The following is a 19,228-nucleotide window of genomic DNA, read 5'->3' on the forward strand; positions in this document are numbered from 1 at the left end:
GGAATACCCTCCTTTCACTAATATCATTCTCAAAGAAAACAAGAAATGAATTTAGCCAGTTTCTCCCTCCGCTGAGAAAGCTTTCAAAAGTCCATGCAGTTTTCAAAAACTATTTGCGCTTATTCTGAGAAAATTTTGCGTGTGGGTTTTTTGTACAGGAAATGGCCTTTTCTGTGTATGAAACAGCTTCTTCTGTGCAGCAAACAATGCTTCTGAGCAAAAATATTATCTCTGTGCAGAAAAGGCTGTTTTCTGCACAAAAATTAATGAACGTGAATTTTGTGCAGAATAAGTCCTGAAATATGAAGATTGTGCTCAGACTAAGATTCTCCTCATCACTTTCCCACTATCATTGTTTAGATATTTTTGAATATTCTTTCCATTCCTACTATGTTCTTCCAGACAGGATGGCTCTATGACGCTTGACATTTCTGTTCTCTGTCCGGCCATCCATCCATCCTCCTTTTGTACCTTCCCTCCTTCCTTCCTTCCCCTTCCCTCCTTTCCTTCCTTCCATCTTTCCCACCTTCCGCACACTCAAAAACCAGCCATTGATCAGTTCTGCTATGACCTTTTTCATTTGAATGCAATCAATTGACCTTTTTGACCCTGGCAGAGAAAAGGTCTCTTCAGGGTCTCGGAGGTCACTAAGATGCTGACCAGCTCCCGTTGCCAAGGCAACACTGTTAGCCCATCATCCCCGCCACCATACACGCAATTGCTCCCAGTCCAACTTCAGGAGACATGGAGGCAGACCAGAGAAATAGTCAAACTGGGCAGGACTGCTTGGCAGGAAGGCACTGATGTGGATGAGGAGACTGTGTGGATAGGAAGAGAGAATAATGGGTAATCCTCCCACATGGAGATACTCTCTGGGTGTGGGATGACAAAATGGAAGCCATCATAGGAGTTCAGATCATAGTGGTTCTCGCCCCAACTAGAAACCATCATAGTGGTTCTGGCTACAAACTAAAGACCTTACTTGGAACACTGTTTGTCCCATGAACATTGAGAAGAGACCATCCAATCTCTGCTTTGTAAAACTCCAAAAGAGCAGATTCCACCACCTTCTGAAGACCTCCCTCCCATTCACCATAGAATCATAGAGTTGAAAGAGAACCCAAGGGACATCCAATCCAACTCCCTTCTGCCTTGCAGAAAGACACCATCAAAGTACCACCAAGAATCATAGAGTTGAAAGAGACTCCAAGGGACATCCAGTCCAACTCCCTTCTGCCATGCAGAAAGACACCATCAAAGTACCACCAAGAAATGGCCATCCAACTTCTGCCGAAAATGTCCAAAGAAGACTCTACCACTCTCCAAGGCAGCATCTTCCTACATGATTCCAGATGGTCTTTGGGGTTGCTTCCCACTCTTATGATTCTATGATTCTAGATGGTCTTTGGGGTCCTTTCCAACTCTGTGAAACCCTGGGTCTTGAAATGAAGGCGCTGGCCTTTAGCTGGTGGATGGACCCACCTTCTCCCAAATGCACACCCTTTCCCCACCACTCTCCTACACCTGAAGTGATTTGCTGGCCTCTGGTGACCTCCCACCCCCAGGTCACCACCTCTGACCTTTCAGCCTGACCTCTCCACACGACCTTTCCATTCAGGCCTTTGCCAGGTTTTCAAAAATTAGATGTTTGGGAGGAGATCGTTTCCAAGGTGGCCATTCAGGCAGAGCTTGTAGACACGAGCCAACTTGCTTTCAACATGTGGAGAGGATGAACAGAGACAGAAGAGGGGGAGAAAAGACAAACCCCATCCCATTTCTCAATATGAGAGCCCTGCATTGGTGTGTCTAAGGAGTCTAGGGTCGTCCAAATCAAGTGAAGTTGAAATTCACTCTGTTTTTAGTATGAACTTCAAAGGGGATGGACCTTAGGCACCCTAAATAGTTTCAGCCCCTTGGAAAACCCCTTTAAACTTCAGACTAAAACCCAGAACATATTCATCACACACAGAGAGACACAGACCACTGTCCACCATTTAATTGTATTTCAAACCTTGTGTTTGGGTATTAATTCTGATTTTGGTTATTAAAAATCCCATATATATATATATATATATATATAATGATTGTATTGACTCTGCACCCACAAATATTTCTGGGGGATGTGGGAATTTCCCCCAAAAAAGCCTTCAATGCAATTGAATTTTCAGTGGGGTCAAAACTATTGGTTTAGGTAACTCATTGTGAGATTTATTCATTTTTTGAAATATCTTCCTGGATGGGTATTAAAAGAGAATGCCATAATATGTGGAACAACCATGTCGAAAATTCCACTTAGAGTACCCTAAAGTGCTCTCGAAATAGTTAAAGATTTTCTATACCTTGGCTGAGTCGTAAATCAAAAGGAGGACTGAGAGATCAGAAGAAGGCTAGGACTTGGAAGAGGAGCTATGAAGGAATAAGGAAAGATCTTCAAGTGTAAAGACGTGTCATTGAATAGGTCAGGATGATCCCTGCAATCATATCTCTGATTTTTGAAAATGAAGAAAACTGATAGGAAAAGAATTGGCTCATTTGAAATGTGGCGTTGGAGGAAAGTTCTACAGATAACATGGACCGGCAAAGAAGATAAATAAATGGATCTAAGAGCAATTCAAGCCTGAACTCTCCCTAGAAGCCAAAAGGAGATTGTAGTACTTTGGACATATTGTGAAATGATGTGACATATTAGAAAGACAATAATACTTGGTGAGTGCTTAGAAGGCAGCAGGAAAAGAGGAAAACCACATTATGGATAGACTGACTCTATCAAGAAAACCATGGCTACCCAGCATTTGCAAGACCTGTTGAGCAGGGAAGTTGATGACTGGTGGATGTTTCTCATTCATAGGGACATCACAAGTCAAAATAGACTTGAGAGCAATTGACATTGCCAACAAAGTGCTCTTTAAAATATCTTTTAGAAGTAACTAAGATTATTTGTTACCACAGACAGTTGCTCTCCAAATGTTATGAAACAAAATGGAATAGGTCTTAGGTGACTGCATCATTTGACTTGTGTTCCTTCCACTCCTTATACAATTTCTTTGAGGGATTATATTTTATCTTACCTTTAAAAAAAGTTTCCTTCCAAGGTCGGAGGCAGATGATCTGCAGTGCCAGGGAAGCAAAATAGAAAAGAAATAAAAATTAAACCAAGAAAACAAAGCACCCACTAGTTGTAACATGGATGAGTTTTAATTTCTGGGTGGCTAGCACACCCTCGTGGCAAATTTCTGCATGTCACCCACTCTTGCAACCATGTTTTGTTAACTGACACAAAAGGATGGAAATTTCTCACTGGTCAGATATGTAGCCTGTTTAATTTAACCCATCATTGTCCACTCCAACTGGCAGAGCTCTCCAGAGCATCAGAGAAAGAGATAGAAACAGGCAGCAACAGCAGCAGCAACAAGTAGCAAAGCTCTACAGCATGGAAAGGTTATGGATTCAAATCCACACAGGAGATTCCATATGAGTTTTTAAATAGAGCTATACTTCAGCTGAAAGCCAGCATGGAGTAGTGGACCACTGACTCCAACCCCATGCACAGTGCAACATCTCCTGCTGTAGCAGTGATTCCCAAACTCTGGTCCTCCAGATTTTGGACTTCTGCTCCCAGAATTCCTGGCTATTGATTAAGCTGGGGCTTCTGGGAGTTGAAGTCCAAACCACCTGGAGAATTAAAGTTTGGTAACCACTGAGCTAGAGCATCCTCAGAAGATAGCTGTCCAGGCTCTTTTGGAAGACATTCAGAGAAGGAAATCCCACCACTTCTCTAAGCAATTGGTTCCATTGCCAAACCCCTCTTACTTGTAACGTTCAATTGAAATCTATCATTCTGTCACTTCAAACCATTCAATCCCTGAAAGAGGATCCCACCCCTCCATCCACCATCATCTAGAGAGGGGGAAGGGGAATCCAGCTCCATCAGGCCTTCCCTGAAAGAGGATCCCACCCCTTCATCCACCATCATCCAGAGATGGGGAAGGTGAAGCCATCCAGCCTGGAGGGAGTGAAATGGCAGGCCCAACACCATCAGGCCTCTCCTTAAGATATAGAGCCTTCCCTCCAGTCCATCTGCCTTGAACCAGGCCTCAGAGGGAAAGATGGACTCCAGAACCTGATCCCCTTCCCCACAACCATTCCCTTCTCCGTTTATGTTTTGTCTTCTTAGATTGTAAGCCTGAGGGCAGGGATCCGTCTAATCAAAAGATTGTATGTACAGTGCTGTGTAAATTTACAGCGCTATATAAATAAAGCTTAATAATAATAATAATAATAATAATAATAATAATCTGCTCTTCCCTTCTGGAGCAGAGAACAAATTTACTCCCTTTTCTCTGTAATACCTCCTGGGGTTCTGCCACCCCAGAAAACACAACAAAAAGATAGTGTCTGGAATCCTACAGATAGAATTCAGAGACATGGCTCTCTTGGTCTGGAAAAATCAGTATGCAATGGGATCTTGTTGCACCTTTGAGACTAACCGAAAGAAAAAAGTTAGTAGCATGAGCTTTTGTAGACTTGAGCCAACTTGAGTAGACTTGTGAAAGCATGCTACCAAGTTTAAAACTTGACAAGAACAATAAATGCACAGTGCACACACATGCACGCACCATTATTTTTGACACAGCCTCAGTCACCAAATGCTTGTTCGAAATAAAAAGGTCTTTAGCTGGTGGCAGAAGAGTTCCACATTCTGGGAACAGCCTCCAAGAAGTCTCCCATGTTATCGCCAGACAAGCCTATGATGGTGGTGGGGCCAAGTGAAAGCCCTTCCTTTCCATTGATGTTTTAATATGATAGTTTAAAGTATCTTAAAAACTTGGGCCGCACATATAAATCATTATAACTTTCAGATCATCGTCTTTTATGCAAGCAAAAGTGGTGGTTTTTAACGAGAGTCAGGAAACTTTTGAAAAGTGTCACTCCACATCGCAGCCAGGAGGTGGCACTAGCAGTCCTTTTTCCAGGATCATAAAGTGTATATTGCTGAACAAGGAGTGTGGATTTAACAGCAGGACTGGACAACTAGGGCAGGTCAGGAGCCTAATTTTATGCCAAAAATGTCCAAAAAATAGAATAAAAATTAGATCCTCAGGCCTTGAAATATGGCCCTTTTCAAAAATAAGTTAAAAGAGTGGAGGGAGAGGCCTGCAACCTATTCAAGAGGTGGACTGTGGATTTTGGAGTCTTCCAAAGGAACTCTTAAACAGTTAACATTTCCAACCTATGGCGATCCTAAGACCATGGCAAGGTTTGTTCAGAGGTGGTTTGCCATGGCCTCCCCCTAAGACGAAGAGTGTGTGACTTGCTCAAGGTCACCAAGCTGGGAAGCAAACCCTTGTCTCTAAGAGTTGTAGCCCAAAACTCAGCTGGCTCTCTCTACAGTACTATAATCCCACTTTAACTTCAATGGAATCCAGGGATGTGTAGTCTGCTAAGGTGCTAGTGACCCTCCCCTCTGGGTGCCAAGACATTTATTTCGCCCTGTTTGCTGCCTGGTGGGTTTGCCTGGAGGTTAAACAATAGGACCTTGTTGGCTGAGGGATTCTGGGAAAGGTAGTCCATGGAAGGAACTTCCCACTTCACACACTGGAATAATAGGCCAAGGCTTGGGAAGAAGGGCAAATAATCTAACCTCTCCTACAACCGGCCTCCCCCAATTTTTCCTGCCACCAGATTTTCTCTGCTCACGTCAAACTCAGTGAAAGAGCCTCTGCTGGGGCTGCAGTTGGGCTTTATTTAGCGGAAGTAACGCACTCTGACAAGGCTCGCCCCAAAGGCCGCTTGCCGAACAATGGGGCCCGAGGTGGAGGACGCGCCCGCTGGCCACCTCCTTCCCCACTCCACTGTGGCTTCCCCCTTTCCCCGGCCTCTCTGAGGAATAGCAACGGCTCCTTGAGAGTTGCTAAAACTGGCCTCCATCCCCAAAATCCCAACTCTGCAAAGTCTGGGTTTCTGTAGAACATACAGTTCCTAATCCCACCATTCATGGCCTTCTAAGCCCACATTGAATAGACCCTAGGCAACCAGCGTGGTGTAGTGGTTTGAGTGTTGGACAACAATTCTGGAAACCAGGATTCAAGTCCTTGCTTGACCATAGCCTTTGGATGACCTTGGAAAAACCACTCTCTCTCAGCCTCAGAAGAAGGCAATGGCCAGAATAAAACTGCCCAAGAAAACCTAGTGTGCAAAGGGATCTTGGAGCACCTTAGAGACTCTGAAAGGAAGAAGTTGGTAGCATGAGCTTCACAGACTTCAGTCTACTGCTTCAGATGCATGTTTTTAACTTCCATGGCTCCTAGGAAACCTAGGGGAGGGTTGCTCTAAGTTATTGATTCCATTAATTGGATTTTATCATGTTAATTTTAATCTTATATGGTTTAATCTTGTTTTAAGGGGGGTACTATGTATATATGGATGTATTTTAGCTTGTTGTATGCCGCTTTGATTGCCTGGCAAAAAGCAGGATATAAATTTTTAAAAATGATTATTTATTTATTAAATCATTGTATTTGGGACTATCCAATACAATTTGGGCTAGGACCAACTATAAGAGACCATTCAATCAGTGGAGTTTACCAATGTGTGGGCTTCACCCACTGGTTCAACAGGTCTGCCATTGTTGGAACTAAGCAATAAGATCCAGGACACTTTGTGTCTATTCACATAACATGGTGGGTACATAATAGCTACCATCACAATAGCAATAAAGTCACTTTGTATTAAAAGTAATTATTATACAGTAATGAGTAAGTGTTGATAATTCACAATTGATTTGTTGGGGCTACTCAACTGTGGACTAACTGATAAAAGTGAAGCCAAGTTCAACTAGAGCAAAAACACTGAAACACTGAATTACCTTTGCGTTGACTCACTAGTGAACCACTGATATAATGAGCCTACTCTAGGGACTGATCAGATCCCCAAATTAGAATAGACCCATTCAATGAATGAGATTCACCTGTGTGTGGATTCACCATTGATGGAATGAGTCTACTATAATTGGAACAGACCAATGGGATTCAGGCCAATCCCAAACTACAGTAGATCCTTTCAATCAATGGGATTTTCTTCCTCATTGATTCACTGCTCAATAAGTCTACTCTGGTTGGGAGGAACAGAAAGAATCCATGCCACATTATGGGCAAAGTGACCATTCTGTAAGGGTATGAAAGACCATGAGTCCTTTCAGCAGAGAGTTGTCTGCTCACACTGGCACCAGGTCTCCAGGCTTTGAGTCAAAGACAGAGGGGAATGTTGGCTTTCACAAAAGTACCTCTCTTTTCAGAGCTCCTCTACAATCCTGTGTCCAGTTCTGGGAACCAAAGTTGAAGACGGATAACAGCAAACTGGAAGGTATCTGGAGAAGAGTGACTGGAGCAATGGTGATTGTCCTGGAAACCAAACAGAATGATTGAGGGAGTTGAATAACTTCATTTTATGATTTACTTTTATTTAATGTATCTAGTTTAGAGAGCCAGTGTGGCATAGTGGTTTAAATGTTGGACTATGATTCTGACTAGGGTTCGATTCCCAGCTCAGCCATGCAGTCCAGTTGATGACACTTGGGCAAGTCACACTCTCTCAGCCTCAGGGGAAGGTCATGAAGTCAAACCTCCTCTGAACAAATCTTGCCAAGGAAGCCCTGTGATAGGGTTGCCATAAATCGAAAATGACTTCAATGAACACAACAAAAACCTTGTTCAGTGGTTCCCAAACATTGGTCTTCCAGGTGCTTTGGACTTCAGCTCCTAAAGGCCTCAGCCAGATTGGCCAACTCTCAGGAATTCTAGGCACTGGTTTAAAACATCTGGAGGACCAAAGCTTGGGAATCACTGATCTAGTTTGTATTCTCCCTTATTTTCAATATGGGACCCAAGATGGCTCACAATAAGAGTTAAAACAAAGGGTAATGTAGATGTTTAAGAAACCATACCCGGGTTGAAAGACCATCTGCATTACATAACTAACACCAAGGACCTGTGCAAAGAGAAAGGTCAGAGTGGAAAAAGAGCCAATTCAATAGCTTCCTGTGGCAGGAAATTCCACAGGTTGAGGGAACCACTGAGAAGGCCCTGTCTTCTGTGTCCATGCCAAATTTTGTGGCTGGGAAGGCAGGACAGAAAGAAGAGCCTCCCCTAAAGATTTTAGAGCTTGAAAGGCCCATACTGAAATATAAAACCTTTCAAATATCCTGAACTTGACCCAGATGAGAAGTGACCACTTCAGGTTTTGAAAAATGGGTTAACTTTGTGGTGCTAAACATGTAGGAGAGACAATGAGCTATTTAATGCCACTGGTTTCCAGGAGAGGTAATTCTCTCATCGTTTCTTTTCCTGGAAAAGAGGTTGTCCAAGTGGGCCATAAAAACAGTTTTCTGGCCACACACGGCCATCGGGCCACCTCTCGTCCATCTTTAGTTTTACAAGAAATACAAGCAGATTTGGACCGGCCACAGAATAGAAAAACCTACACAATTTAAGAAAACTCTCTTGGGATTTTGTACGGCCGTTTGCTGCCTCATTTATTGTCATCTGGGGGCAACCTGGCCATACGCCCACCTCCCTGCCATCTTCCATGAAGGAACAGTGGGGAAAAGAAGATGGAGGACGGGGAAAAGACAAGAACCGAACAGAGGGCTCCCCTCCTTCTTCACCTCCTTCTCTCCCTCTCTCTTTCTTCCTTTCTCCCCTCCCTCCATCTTCCACCCACTCCCTCCGCCTTGCAAAAACACTGCAGCAAAAAAAGAGGAAAAAAATTAGCAGCACCGCAGTCATTAATATGCAAAAATGCAAATGAGGAGGTAATTAAGCCGCAGTCCTCGGGAGGATATTTCCATCATAATGAATTCTATTGTCAGGGAAAATAAATAAATAAATAAATAGGCAGCCGGGCGCATTGGGGGTGGCTAAAAAAGGAATATTGCGCAGTTTGGGGGGGCAGAGGGTCAAAATTGGGCACCCCAAATTTTGGGGGGTTGGATCAGAAGAGAGGATTTCTATCTTTTTTTCCATCCCCAAGACATGGATATTTGTCTCTTTGGACAGGTGAGAAACGAGAGATTGCCAAACAGGGTGAAGAAAGAAACCAACCATCTCAACCCTCACCCACCCTTTTCACTATGCGCCATGTTGTTGCCAGCTCAGACATGAGAATCTCAACCCCACACACACATAAGGAGGACATTTTTTGGCACTGGCATCTCCCAAGGTGCACAATGAATGACAGCATCCCTGCCGAGGCATATCGGGTGAGCCCAAGCGTCCCAATTCAACAGCAAGAGGGCTGGATTGTCAACAGTGCCATTGGTGCAAAGGGCTCCATGCCCCTTTGCCAGGCAAATGGACCCTTGGAAGAAAATCTTCATCATTTCCTCCTTCTAGACCAGTGATGCCCAAACTCTGGCCCTCCAGGTGTTTTGGACTTCAGTTCCCACCATCCCAGACCATTGGACAAGGTAGCTGAAGAATTTGGACATCACTGTTCTAGACCACTGCAGGAAGCTAAGAGGTTCATATCCGCCAACTGTCTGAAATTGGCAGGATTCGAGGTTCATACCCTCATAAAGTATTTATAGAGGATAAGAGGTCCACGCCACCATATGTTCATAGAAGAGGTCCATTCCACCATAAAGTATTCACAGACGATAAGAGATCCATGCCACCATAAAGTATTCATAGAAGATAAGAGGTCCACACCACCATAGAGTATTCATAGAGGATAAGTATAAGAAGCATCTTCATGTTTTCAGCCCCCTCCATAAGCCATTTTAGACTCAACACAGGTCTTTTTTGTTAACAATAGGAAGTGCCCAGAAGTCACTTCCTGTTTTTAAAGAAGGCTTCTCCTTGGCCTAAAATGGCCCAGAGAGGAGGCTAAAAATCTGGCAAAACATGACCCTCATGCCTGCTTGAAGGGATTTGGGGGGTTTCTGGTACAGCCAGAAGAGAGGTGGTTTCAGGGTCACATTGGAACTAAGGACTAGAAACTTGAGCTCTCCTGTTGAGACGCCATTGTGCACAGAGGGACTGATTGTTCATTGTGTGTTTGTTTTTTTCTCCTAGCACTGTGTGAGGGTATGTGTGTGCACCCCGTGTGTGTTGCTGCTACGAAAAGCTACATCTCCCTCAGAATGAGCAGGGTTGGCTCCATGCCACCTCACAGCTGCTGCTGTGCGTCTTAGGTCTGCCATTTTTCAAATGTCAGCCTAAAAGAGAGAAGGGAGGAGGAAAGAGGGGGAAAGAAGAAGGAGGGAGAGGAGAGAGAAAAGCAGGAGAGGAGGAAGAGGAAGAAAAAGAGGAGAAAGAAGAAGAGGAGAAGGAGGGAAGTGGAAGAGGAGGATGAGAAAGAAGAAAAGAAGGAAGAGGAAAAGGAGGGAGGAGAAAGAGAGAGGAGAAGGGGAAGAGGAAGGGAAAAAAGAAGAAAAGAAGGAGGAGAAGAGGAAGAAGAAGAGGAGGAGGAGGAAAAAGGAGATGAAGAAGAGGAGGAAAAGGACGGGGAAGAAAATAAAGAAGAAGGGGAGGAAAAAGAGGAGGAGGAGGAGGAGAAGAGGAAGCTGAAGAGGTGGGGAAAAGAGGAAGAAGATGAAGAGGAGGAGAAGGAGGAAGGAGATGAGGAGGAGGGAGATGCAACAGAAGAAAGAGGAGAATGGGAGAGAGGAACAACACAAGGAAGGCTCAGTCTTAGCGTGGTGGGAGCAGGGAGAAAATCCCACTTTAGGTGGGGGGGGGGGGAACAAGAAGCCAAGGGGGAAGGAAAGGGTTATTGTGGGAGGGGAGGGAGAGAAACGCCAGGAGTCCTGCAGCTGTTCCTAACAGAGGTGTATTTGGGTGGCCATTGCAGACCCAGCTCTGAAGCTGGCCAACTAGGCCTCACTGGGTGGAGAAGGAGCAGAGCTGGAGTTACAGAAGCGGAGGCAATACTAGGGCCTTGCCGTTCCCAAATAAGAATTCTTTCCCCCACCATTAAATTTTCCTCCAGTCTCCAAATTTCTAGCCTTGCAGTCACTTAAAACTTCAGTTTAGCATGCAACAAATGATTGGGCATCTAAAGAAAAGGCTCACCCAAGGAATGAAAAGACACCAAAGAGAAGAATCTGGGCGGTTTTCAGCATCTCGCTGGAGTAAGAAATTTAGAACCGTGTTGCCTTTTTGGCCACTTGCAACCCCTTGACCTTCCTCTACATCACAGGGTTGTTGTGAGGATGAAAGAGGAGGATCTATATGTGCCTCTGAAATGAAGCCTTGAGATATTTTTCACTGAAGTTGGAGGTAAACAATGAGAAAGATGATGGTATCATCATCGTACATATTAGTATACCACATGTTACTGACTGGGGTTTTGGACCATCAATGATTTGGATGCCATCCATGAATCTCAGCATCAGGGTGGCATCATCGGATAACAAAGATGTGTTCCAAGCTGTGTCACTTTTCTTAATGGGGCTGATGCGATCCTATCTGCAGCCATCTGATACAGCAATTATAGCTATTATTACCATACATCCGTTTTGCATGCTAACAGGCATTAAGCGAGTGGAATTTCGATCATTCAGTGGCTCAGATCCTATCCAACAATCTCAGTGCCAGTGAAGTCTTGTCAGATAACATTCCAAGTAGGATCGCTTTTTGCAATTGCACTAATGTGATCCTATCTATGATGATTTCATTCAGATGTTTCGCCAATTCATTTAGAGCTTCTTTGCCAGAATATTTATCCACTTTCTGTATTTTTATACCACCTGCAAGAATCCCATTTTTGCTAAGGGGAGATGCCACAGGATGAGAAAAGGAAGTTGCACATGCACCCGTCTTGCCTGGCTTCAGTCTGGAGTATCATTATTCATTTGCAGACCTTAAAATGGGTTCCCTGACAGCTGAGAAACCCCAACAGGAAAAATAATAGGTCAGCAAATTTCCTTTGGAATTCTTTCTCAGTATTTGAATGTGTCAGTAGTGTAGTGGTTTGAGCATTGGACTATGACTCTGGAGACCAGGGTTCAAATCCCCACTTGGCCATGGCAATTACTGGGTGTCTTTGGGCAAGTCACACTCTCTCAGTTTCAAGGAGGGCAAAGGCAAATCCACTCAATCTTGCCAATAAACACTCATGATAATTAGGATTGCCAGAAGTCAGAAATGATATAAAATCCCACAACAAACTGAAGGAATAAATAAACAGCTCTACCATAATGATTCATCCTGGCATGCAAGGGTGACATACTCAAGGACTTACAACCCCTATATACTTAGTATATAATAAATAATATATACATATAGTAAATAAAATAGTATATACATAAAATATACTAGGCAGATAGGCCAACGTTCTCCATTGTAACTGAAGGCATGTCTGTGAGCTAAAGGCATCCCATTCGATTGAGGCAATCTCCCATTGTCCAAATCCTTTGTGAAATTAAATATTCTGCAACTGCGTTCTTTAAAAACTGTTCTCCCCCCTCCTCCTCCCCCTTTTGAACACCTGCCTGGCTTCAGAAGGAACTGAGGCAGGGGCAAACGAGTGCAAAGGAAATGAACCTAATGCACAACAGATGGATGGGAGCTACACAGGCTCCGAGTCGGTTCATTGTTTTTGTCTCCTACACGGGTGGGGAACGTGCAAGCCAGGGGCCGCATCCATCCCCCCAAAAGAACTTTCGTGGCCTCCACCCCCACCAGGCAAGTCTCCAAACCCTCCCACCCACTCCATATATACACTTCTCCAACTGGCTGAAGAGCGGGGTATAAATAAATAAGTATTACTATCTAAAGAGGTGTAAGTCTGCAGTTATCAAACTAGATGTTTCGGACTCCAACTGGGTATGCTCAACTTAGAGAAGAGATGACTGAGAGGTGACAAGGTAGCCACCTTTAAACATCTGAAAGGATGTCATGGAGAAGATGGAGCGAGCTTCTTTTTCTGCTGCTCCAGAGACTACGACATGAACCAGTGGATTCAAGTGGCAAGAAAAGAGGTTCCATCTAAACATTAGGAATAAATTCTTGACAATAAGGACTGTTCCAACAGTGGAACAGATTCCCTTAGAGGATGGTGGACTCTCCTTTTTTGGAGGTCTTTAAACATAGGTTGGATAGCCATCATTCAGGTTTACTTTAGTTGTGTCTTCTACCATGGCAGAGGGTTGGATTAGATGGCCCTTGAAGTCCCTTCTAACTCTTAGGTTTCTGTGAATGACTCTCCACATTAGGAAGAATCTCTTTGCTGTAAGAGCTGTTTGATAGTGGAGAAGATTGCTTTGTAGGATGGTGGAGCCTCCATGTGTGAGAGGTCTTTAAAGGAAAGCTAGATGGCCATCTTTCAAGAGTGCTTTAGCGGTGGATTACTACATGGCAGCAGTAGTTGATCCTTGTGGTTCCTTTGAACTTTAACATATTAGGATTGAGTTCATTTCCAGACATCCTAGTCAATCATCCAAAGGAATTCTGGGAGGAAAAATACAAAATCCTTGGAGGACCAAAGATTAAAAAAACTGCTAATGTCAACAATATGCCTAAACTGTGGACACCTTCTGAGATCTTCTGTCTGATCTTATTTGAGCCAATAAAGATTCTGAGATACCAATGGGCCAAAAGCCCAGAAATGTTCAGGTTGGAAGAAAGATGATCTGAAATTCCAAGTACAGTTCCTGAAGTTGGAATTTACCCATTTGGATGCAAATTTGTATTTCTGGTCAGAATCCAAGGCCCAGTGGGTGAAGGAGTGAAGGAAGGTGGTCTCTCTTCCACCCAGCTCCCTCCTCAGCTACTCCCTGCTTCTCTTTTCTTCTCCAGAGACGTGGCATCTCCCACGAGGCGGGTTGCCCACACCTAAATTTAGAGGTGCCACCGTGCTGTTGGTTCCCCCTCAACCCCTCACCACCCACACACCGTTCTCTCTAGTGTCTTCAGAGAAGTGAAACAGACACAGGGGGAACGAGAGAGAAAGAGAAGAGGTAACCAGGAAAGCGGTGAGGGCACCGCACCTGCAGAAGGTTGTGGCATTTCTAATTGTGGCGGGTGCATCTCTACCCATTGTTTCCATGCCATGGTTAACCACAGAGTTCTCCCTCCTCACTTTCTCTTCAGCAGAGTTTAGCTGGAGGAGGAGTTCACCCAGGGAGCACTGACAATATTACCTTATTTAAACACACACATATATAAAAGACAGGTTTATAAAAGGTATGCCAAGAGTGGCGACTGTGAAGCCTGTTGGATGTTGTTGAACTGCAAGGTCCAACATGCTCAAGGCACACCTCCCCAGGGGTAAGGAATGCTGGGCGTTACAATCTAATAATATTTGGAGAGGTGCATGATGCAGGGCAGGGGCATCATCTAGCAAAGGGGTCACCACTACTATCTCAAGTCTCAGTCCTATTCCCCAGCCCTCAGGACAAAAATGAGTTTTAGTATATTAGCATATTATTTTAGTATCTTAGCATTTTATAGTGTTGTGTTTCATTGTCCATTTTTGATTATATATGTTTGATGTTCTGCCCTATGGTGGAAAGGGCATTACTGCTGTTACTGTGTGCCTTCAAGTCATTTCTAACTAGTGGTGACCCTAAGGGGAACCTATCATGGCAAGATTTGTTCAGAGAAGGTTTGCCATTGCCTTCCCTTGAGGCTGTGAGAGTATGATTTGCCCAAGGTCACCCAGTGGGTTTCATGGCTGAACTAGGAATCAAGGCCTGGTCTCCAGAGTCATAGTCCAACACTCAAACCACTAAACATTAGTAGTAGTAGTAGTAGTAGTAGTAGTGAGGAATCTCAGAGAGAGAGAGAGATAGAGAGAGAGAGAGAATACTATCTTGAAAAATGTCCCTCCATGTGAAATGGTTGTGTTCCTGGGCATGACTTATCAAATGGAAAAAAATTCTGGTCCCAGAGGCAGGAATAACACAGAGCTAGGGACAGGTTGAGGTTCAACAAGTTTCTACCAACTTTTTATCCAAAACTAACAACACGTTCATGTGGAATGAAAGAACCAGATCAGGCAAGCCTTGGATATATAAACAAAATACATTTTGAATATTTCTGACCCGGAGAAGGCTTACAAAATGATAAACCCCACAATTTGATTGTGTATTCCTGGATGGCAGGGGGTTGGAATGGATAGCCCTTGAGGTGTCTTCCAACTCTGTGATTCTATAACTGCATAGCAGGAGCCATGGCCATTATAGCAGTGTCAAAACGGCATTAATTCTGCACTATAGATGCAGCCCTAGTCTTAAAAGTTTCTAGGGCTCAGCAAGCCATTTTGCAAGAGGAGGCCAGAGGCCTGCCTTTGCGTGGCTGCTTGCCTTTCGGATCGATCCCTATGCTTCTCCCTTCCTCCTCCTTCTCTCTCCTTTGGGAGATGTTTCCTGTCATAATTCGGCTGCTAGAATTATAATAGTTCCACAGCCCTCCCCAAAATGCACCCAGAGCCTGTCTGGAAAGTCTGTCACTGATAATGAATGAGACCCAAAGGAGGGCTACCAAACATCCACCCAGCAGAATTAATGATCCTTCATAGAGAGAGTTTGCTAGGGAGAGACTCTATGGAGTCTGCAATTTGCAGCGGAGGGACTTTTTAGAAGGCTTGCATCCTTTTTAAAAGAGATGCCCACCTGGAATATTGTGTCCAATTCTGGGCATCACAATTCAAGAAGGATGAGGACAAGCTGGAAGGTGTCTGGAAGGGCGATAAAGATAATCAAAGTTCTGGAAACCAAGTCCTATGAGGAACAACTGAGGAAGTTGGGTATGTGTTGCATGGAGAAGAGAAGATGGAGAGGCGACATAATAGAGCCATCTCTAAATATCTGAAGGGAGGCCATGCAGAAAATGGAGACACACTATTCTGCTTTGGTCCGAACTCACCTGGAACATTGTGTCCAGTTCTGGGCATCACAATTCAGGAAAGGATGTTGAGAAGCTGGAGGGTGTCCAGAAGCGGGTGACCAAAGTGGTGGAAGGTCTGGAAACCACCAAGTCCTATGAGGAGCACTTTAGGCAGCTGGGAGAAGAGAAAGTTAAGCGGTGATATGAGAGCCCTGTTTAAGTATTTGAAGGGTTGCTCAATTGAGGATGGAGCAAGCTTGTCTTCTGCTGTTCCAGAGACTAGGACACAATGGAGGAATAGTTGAAAACTACAGGGAAAGAGATTCCACCTAAACGTTAGGAAGAAATTCCCAACAGTAAGATCAGTTGGATCTTTGAAGATGTTGCCTCAAAAGGTGGTGGTGTCTCCTTCTTTGGAGGCTTTTAAGCAAAGGATGGATGTCCATCTGTCCCAGGAGATGCTGGGATTGTGTATTCCTGCATGGCAGAAGGGGATTGGACTGGAAGACCCTTGAGGGTCCCTTCCAACTCTAGGATTCTATGAACCTAAAATCACCAAACTACACTTCCGACTTACAGCAAACTTATCATGGGTTTTTTTTGGGCAGGATTTGTTCTGGGCAGGATTTGGCCTTCTTCTGAGGTTGAGAGAGTGGGGTCTCCAGAGTCGTAGTTAAACCCTGGTATCCAGAGTCATAGTTGAATGACTCGAGGCACTACACTGCCATGTCTCTCACACCTACATCTTTAAATATTGGTTTGCCTTGACCCTGGGGGGAGTTTATAGGGGGGAAACCCCTTGATGCCCTAGAAAGATCTCAGAAGGGCACCATGCCCGTTCAGTTTCAGGTGGTGTTCCCCTCCTGCCCACACGCCCCGGTATAGCATCCGCCTACAGACAGGAAATCCTTTCTGCTCGCTGCGTTGATCTCATCTCGAAGGGGGAAATCTCCTCTTCATGGAAAATTGAAAGAAAGCAAAAGGACACCCAAAAAGCACACCTTGCAAAGGGGAATCCCACTCCATCACGCAAGGCAAAGACTGCCATTCCCTAAGTTATGTGCAGAAACACAAAGAAAATGCAGACATGGAGCCAAGGAATCAGGAGAAGACGGAGTCTGCATCTACATCTACACTTGTAGTGGTATTGGACTATGACTCTGGAGACCAGGGTTTAAATCCTGGCTCAGCCATGTAAACCCACTTGGAAAAAGTCACACTCTCTCAGACCCAGAGGATAGCAATGGCCAACCCCCTCTGGAGAAACATGCCAAGAAAACCCCATTATAGGGTTGCCGTAAGTTGGAAAGTAGTTGAAGGCACACAACAACAAAGCTGTTTTAAACTGCCATGGTTCAATGATATGGAATTCTGGGATTTGTAGTTTGTTGTGGAACCAGAGCTCTTGGACTCAATATCTCACAAGATTACAAATCCCAGGATTCTATACCATGGAGCCAAGACAGTGAAAGCGGCGTCAAACTGCATTATTTCTGCAGTGTAAATGCAGCCTGGGTTTTATCTTAGCATGAGCTTTCATGGCTGCAAACCCACTTCTTCAGATGCGGTTCACGACTTGGGTTATAAAGCTTATTTATACAGAAATGTGGTGCTAAAGAATAGTTCTGTGGATATGATGGACTCGTTGTTGTTGTTGTGCTTTCAAGTAATTTCCAACAGGGTTTGAATCCCTGCTTGGCCATTAAACCCATTGGGAGATCTTAGGCAAGTCACTTTCTCTCAGCCTCAGAGGAAGGCAATGGCAAACGTCCTCTGAACAAACCTTGCCAAGAAAACCCCATGATACATTCATCTTAGGGTCACCATAGTGGTTGGAGCGTTGGACTATGACTCTGGAGACCAGGGTTTGAATCCCTGCTCAAGCATGGAAACCCATTGGGAGACCTTGGGCAAGTCACACTCTCTCAGCCATCAGAAGTCAATGGCAAACCTCCTCTGAAGAAACTTGCCAAGAAAACCCCATGATAGGTTCACTTTAGGGTTGCCATAAGTTGGAAATGACTTGAAGGCACACAGCAGCAACAACAACAACAAATATATATATATATATATATATATATATATATAGTGTGTGTGTGTGTGTGTATGTATATATGTGTGTTGTTGTTGTTGTTGTGCTGCATAATAAAGTGGGAGGCAGGTGGATAGACTCTGTAAAGAAAGCCCTGAGTTTTCAAGACCTGAAAGAAAAAGGAAAGGAAGGCAACTGGACTTCCATCCCAATTTGAGGTTAATAGAGAGGAAGATGGAGTGGCCGCCATTTTGTTTGTTTTTTACCTCAGGTAACAAAATGGCTCCAGTCCAGTCTTGCTCCTCTCTCTGGTCTCCCTTTGCAAAATGAGGGGGGAACAGAAAGATGGAATATAAACAGAAAAAGAGACCATCTGTCCAGAGAAAGGGAGAAGTCAGAGCTGAGGTATTTCAGCCACAGAAGTTTTGGCACGCCTGCTTAACATGGCTGGATGACTAAAGTTTTATTCCTCAGGGCTGCTCGGAAGAGGCGTGCAAAACCTCTGGGCGAGGAACAAAGGGCACAGATACCCACTGATCGACCCATAACACAGGCCTCCAAAACTATACTAGGGTTAGCAAAAACTATATATACATGTGTGTACAGACACTCACACACATATACACATAGCTGAGACAGATGTAAGCAAATCTGAGGTAATTTTTTGGGAGCCAGAATACCAAAGTGTGTGTGTTGTTTTTATAGGAATTTGGCGTTCCAGCTCCCAAAAAATTACCTCAGATTTGCTCCATTCTACATATCCATCCTTCATAAAACCATACAATTATTATTATTATTATTATTATTTATATCCCGCCTCCCCAATTCGATCAAGGTGGCTTACAACTTTAAACAGCATTTAAATACATTAAAATACCAAGTGCGTGTGTGTGTGTGTGTGTGTGAATATGTAAACTACTTTTATAGGAATTTAGCATTCCAGCTCCCAAAAAATTACCTCAGATTTGCTCTATTCTACATATCCATCCTACATAAACCCATATAAGTATGTATGTATGTGTATATGCTGGTTTTATAGGAATTTGGCATTACAGCTCCTAAAAAATTACCTCAGATTTGCTCTATTCTACATATCCATCCTACATAAACCCATATAAGTATGTATGTATGTGTATATGCTGGTTTTATAGGAATTTGGCATTACAGCTCCTAAAAAATTACCTCAGATTTGCTCCATTCTGCATGGAGCCCCATAGTCTGTGGTTTGACATTTCTGTGTCCTCATATGGGACTCAAATGAAATTTTATTTATTTATTTATTTATTTATTTATTTATTTATTTGTCTGTTTATTTATTGGATTTATATCTTGCCTTTCCCCCAAAATGGGAATCAAGGTAGCTATAAAA

The 19,228-nt window shown here is 43.8% G+C and overlaps 1 long non-coding RNA gene across 1 annotated transcript; it reads right to left on the minus strand.

Annotated features, from left to right (window-relative positions):
• Positions 1 to 3,067: 3,067 nt before the first annotated feature.
• On the minus strand, positions 3,068 to 18,315 carry LOC149308306 (uncharacterized). The gene is made up of 4 exons (XR_016282143.1): positions 18,126 to 18,315; positions 15,867 to 16,002; positions 7,283 to 7,400; positions 3,068 to 3,108 (listed from the first exon to the last, which is right to left on the minus strand). It is a non-coding gene; the product is annotated as an uncharacterized LOC149308306 (long non-coding RNA).
• Between the last annotated feature and the right edge of the window lie 913 nt (positions 18,316 to 19,228).

This window comes from Sceloporus occidentalis, unplaced genomic scaffold (genome assembly GCF_023333645.1).
Source record: "Sceloporus occidentalis isolate IW3139 unplaced genomic scaffold, rSceOcc1.0.p SCAF_8, whole genome shotgun sequence".
NCBI classification, from domain to species: Eukaryota; Metazoa; Chordata; class Lepidosauria; order Squamata; family Phrynosomatidae; genus Sceloporus; species Sceloporus occidentalis.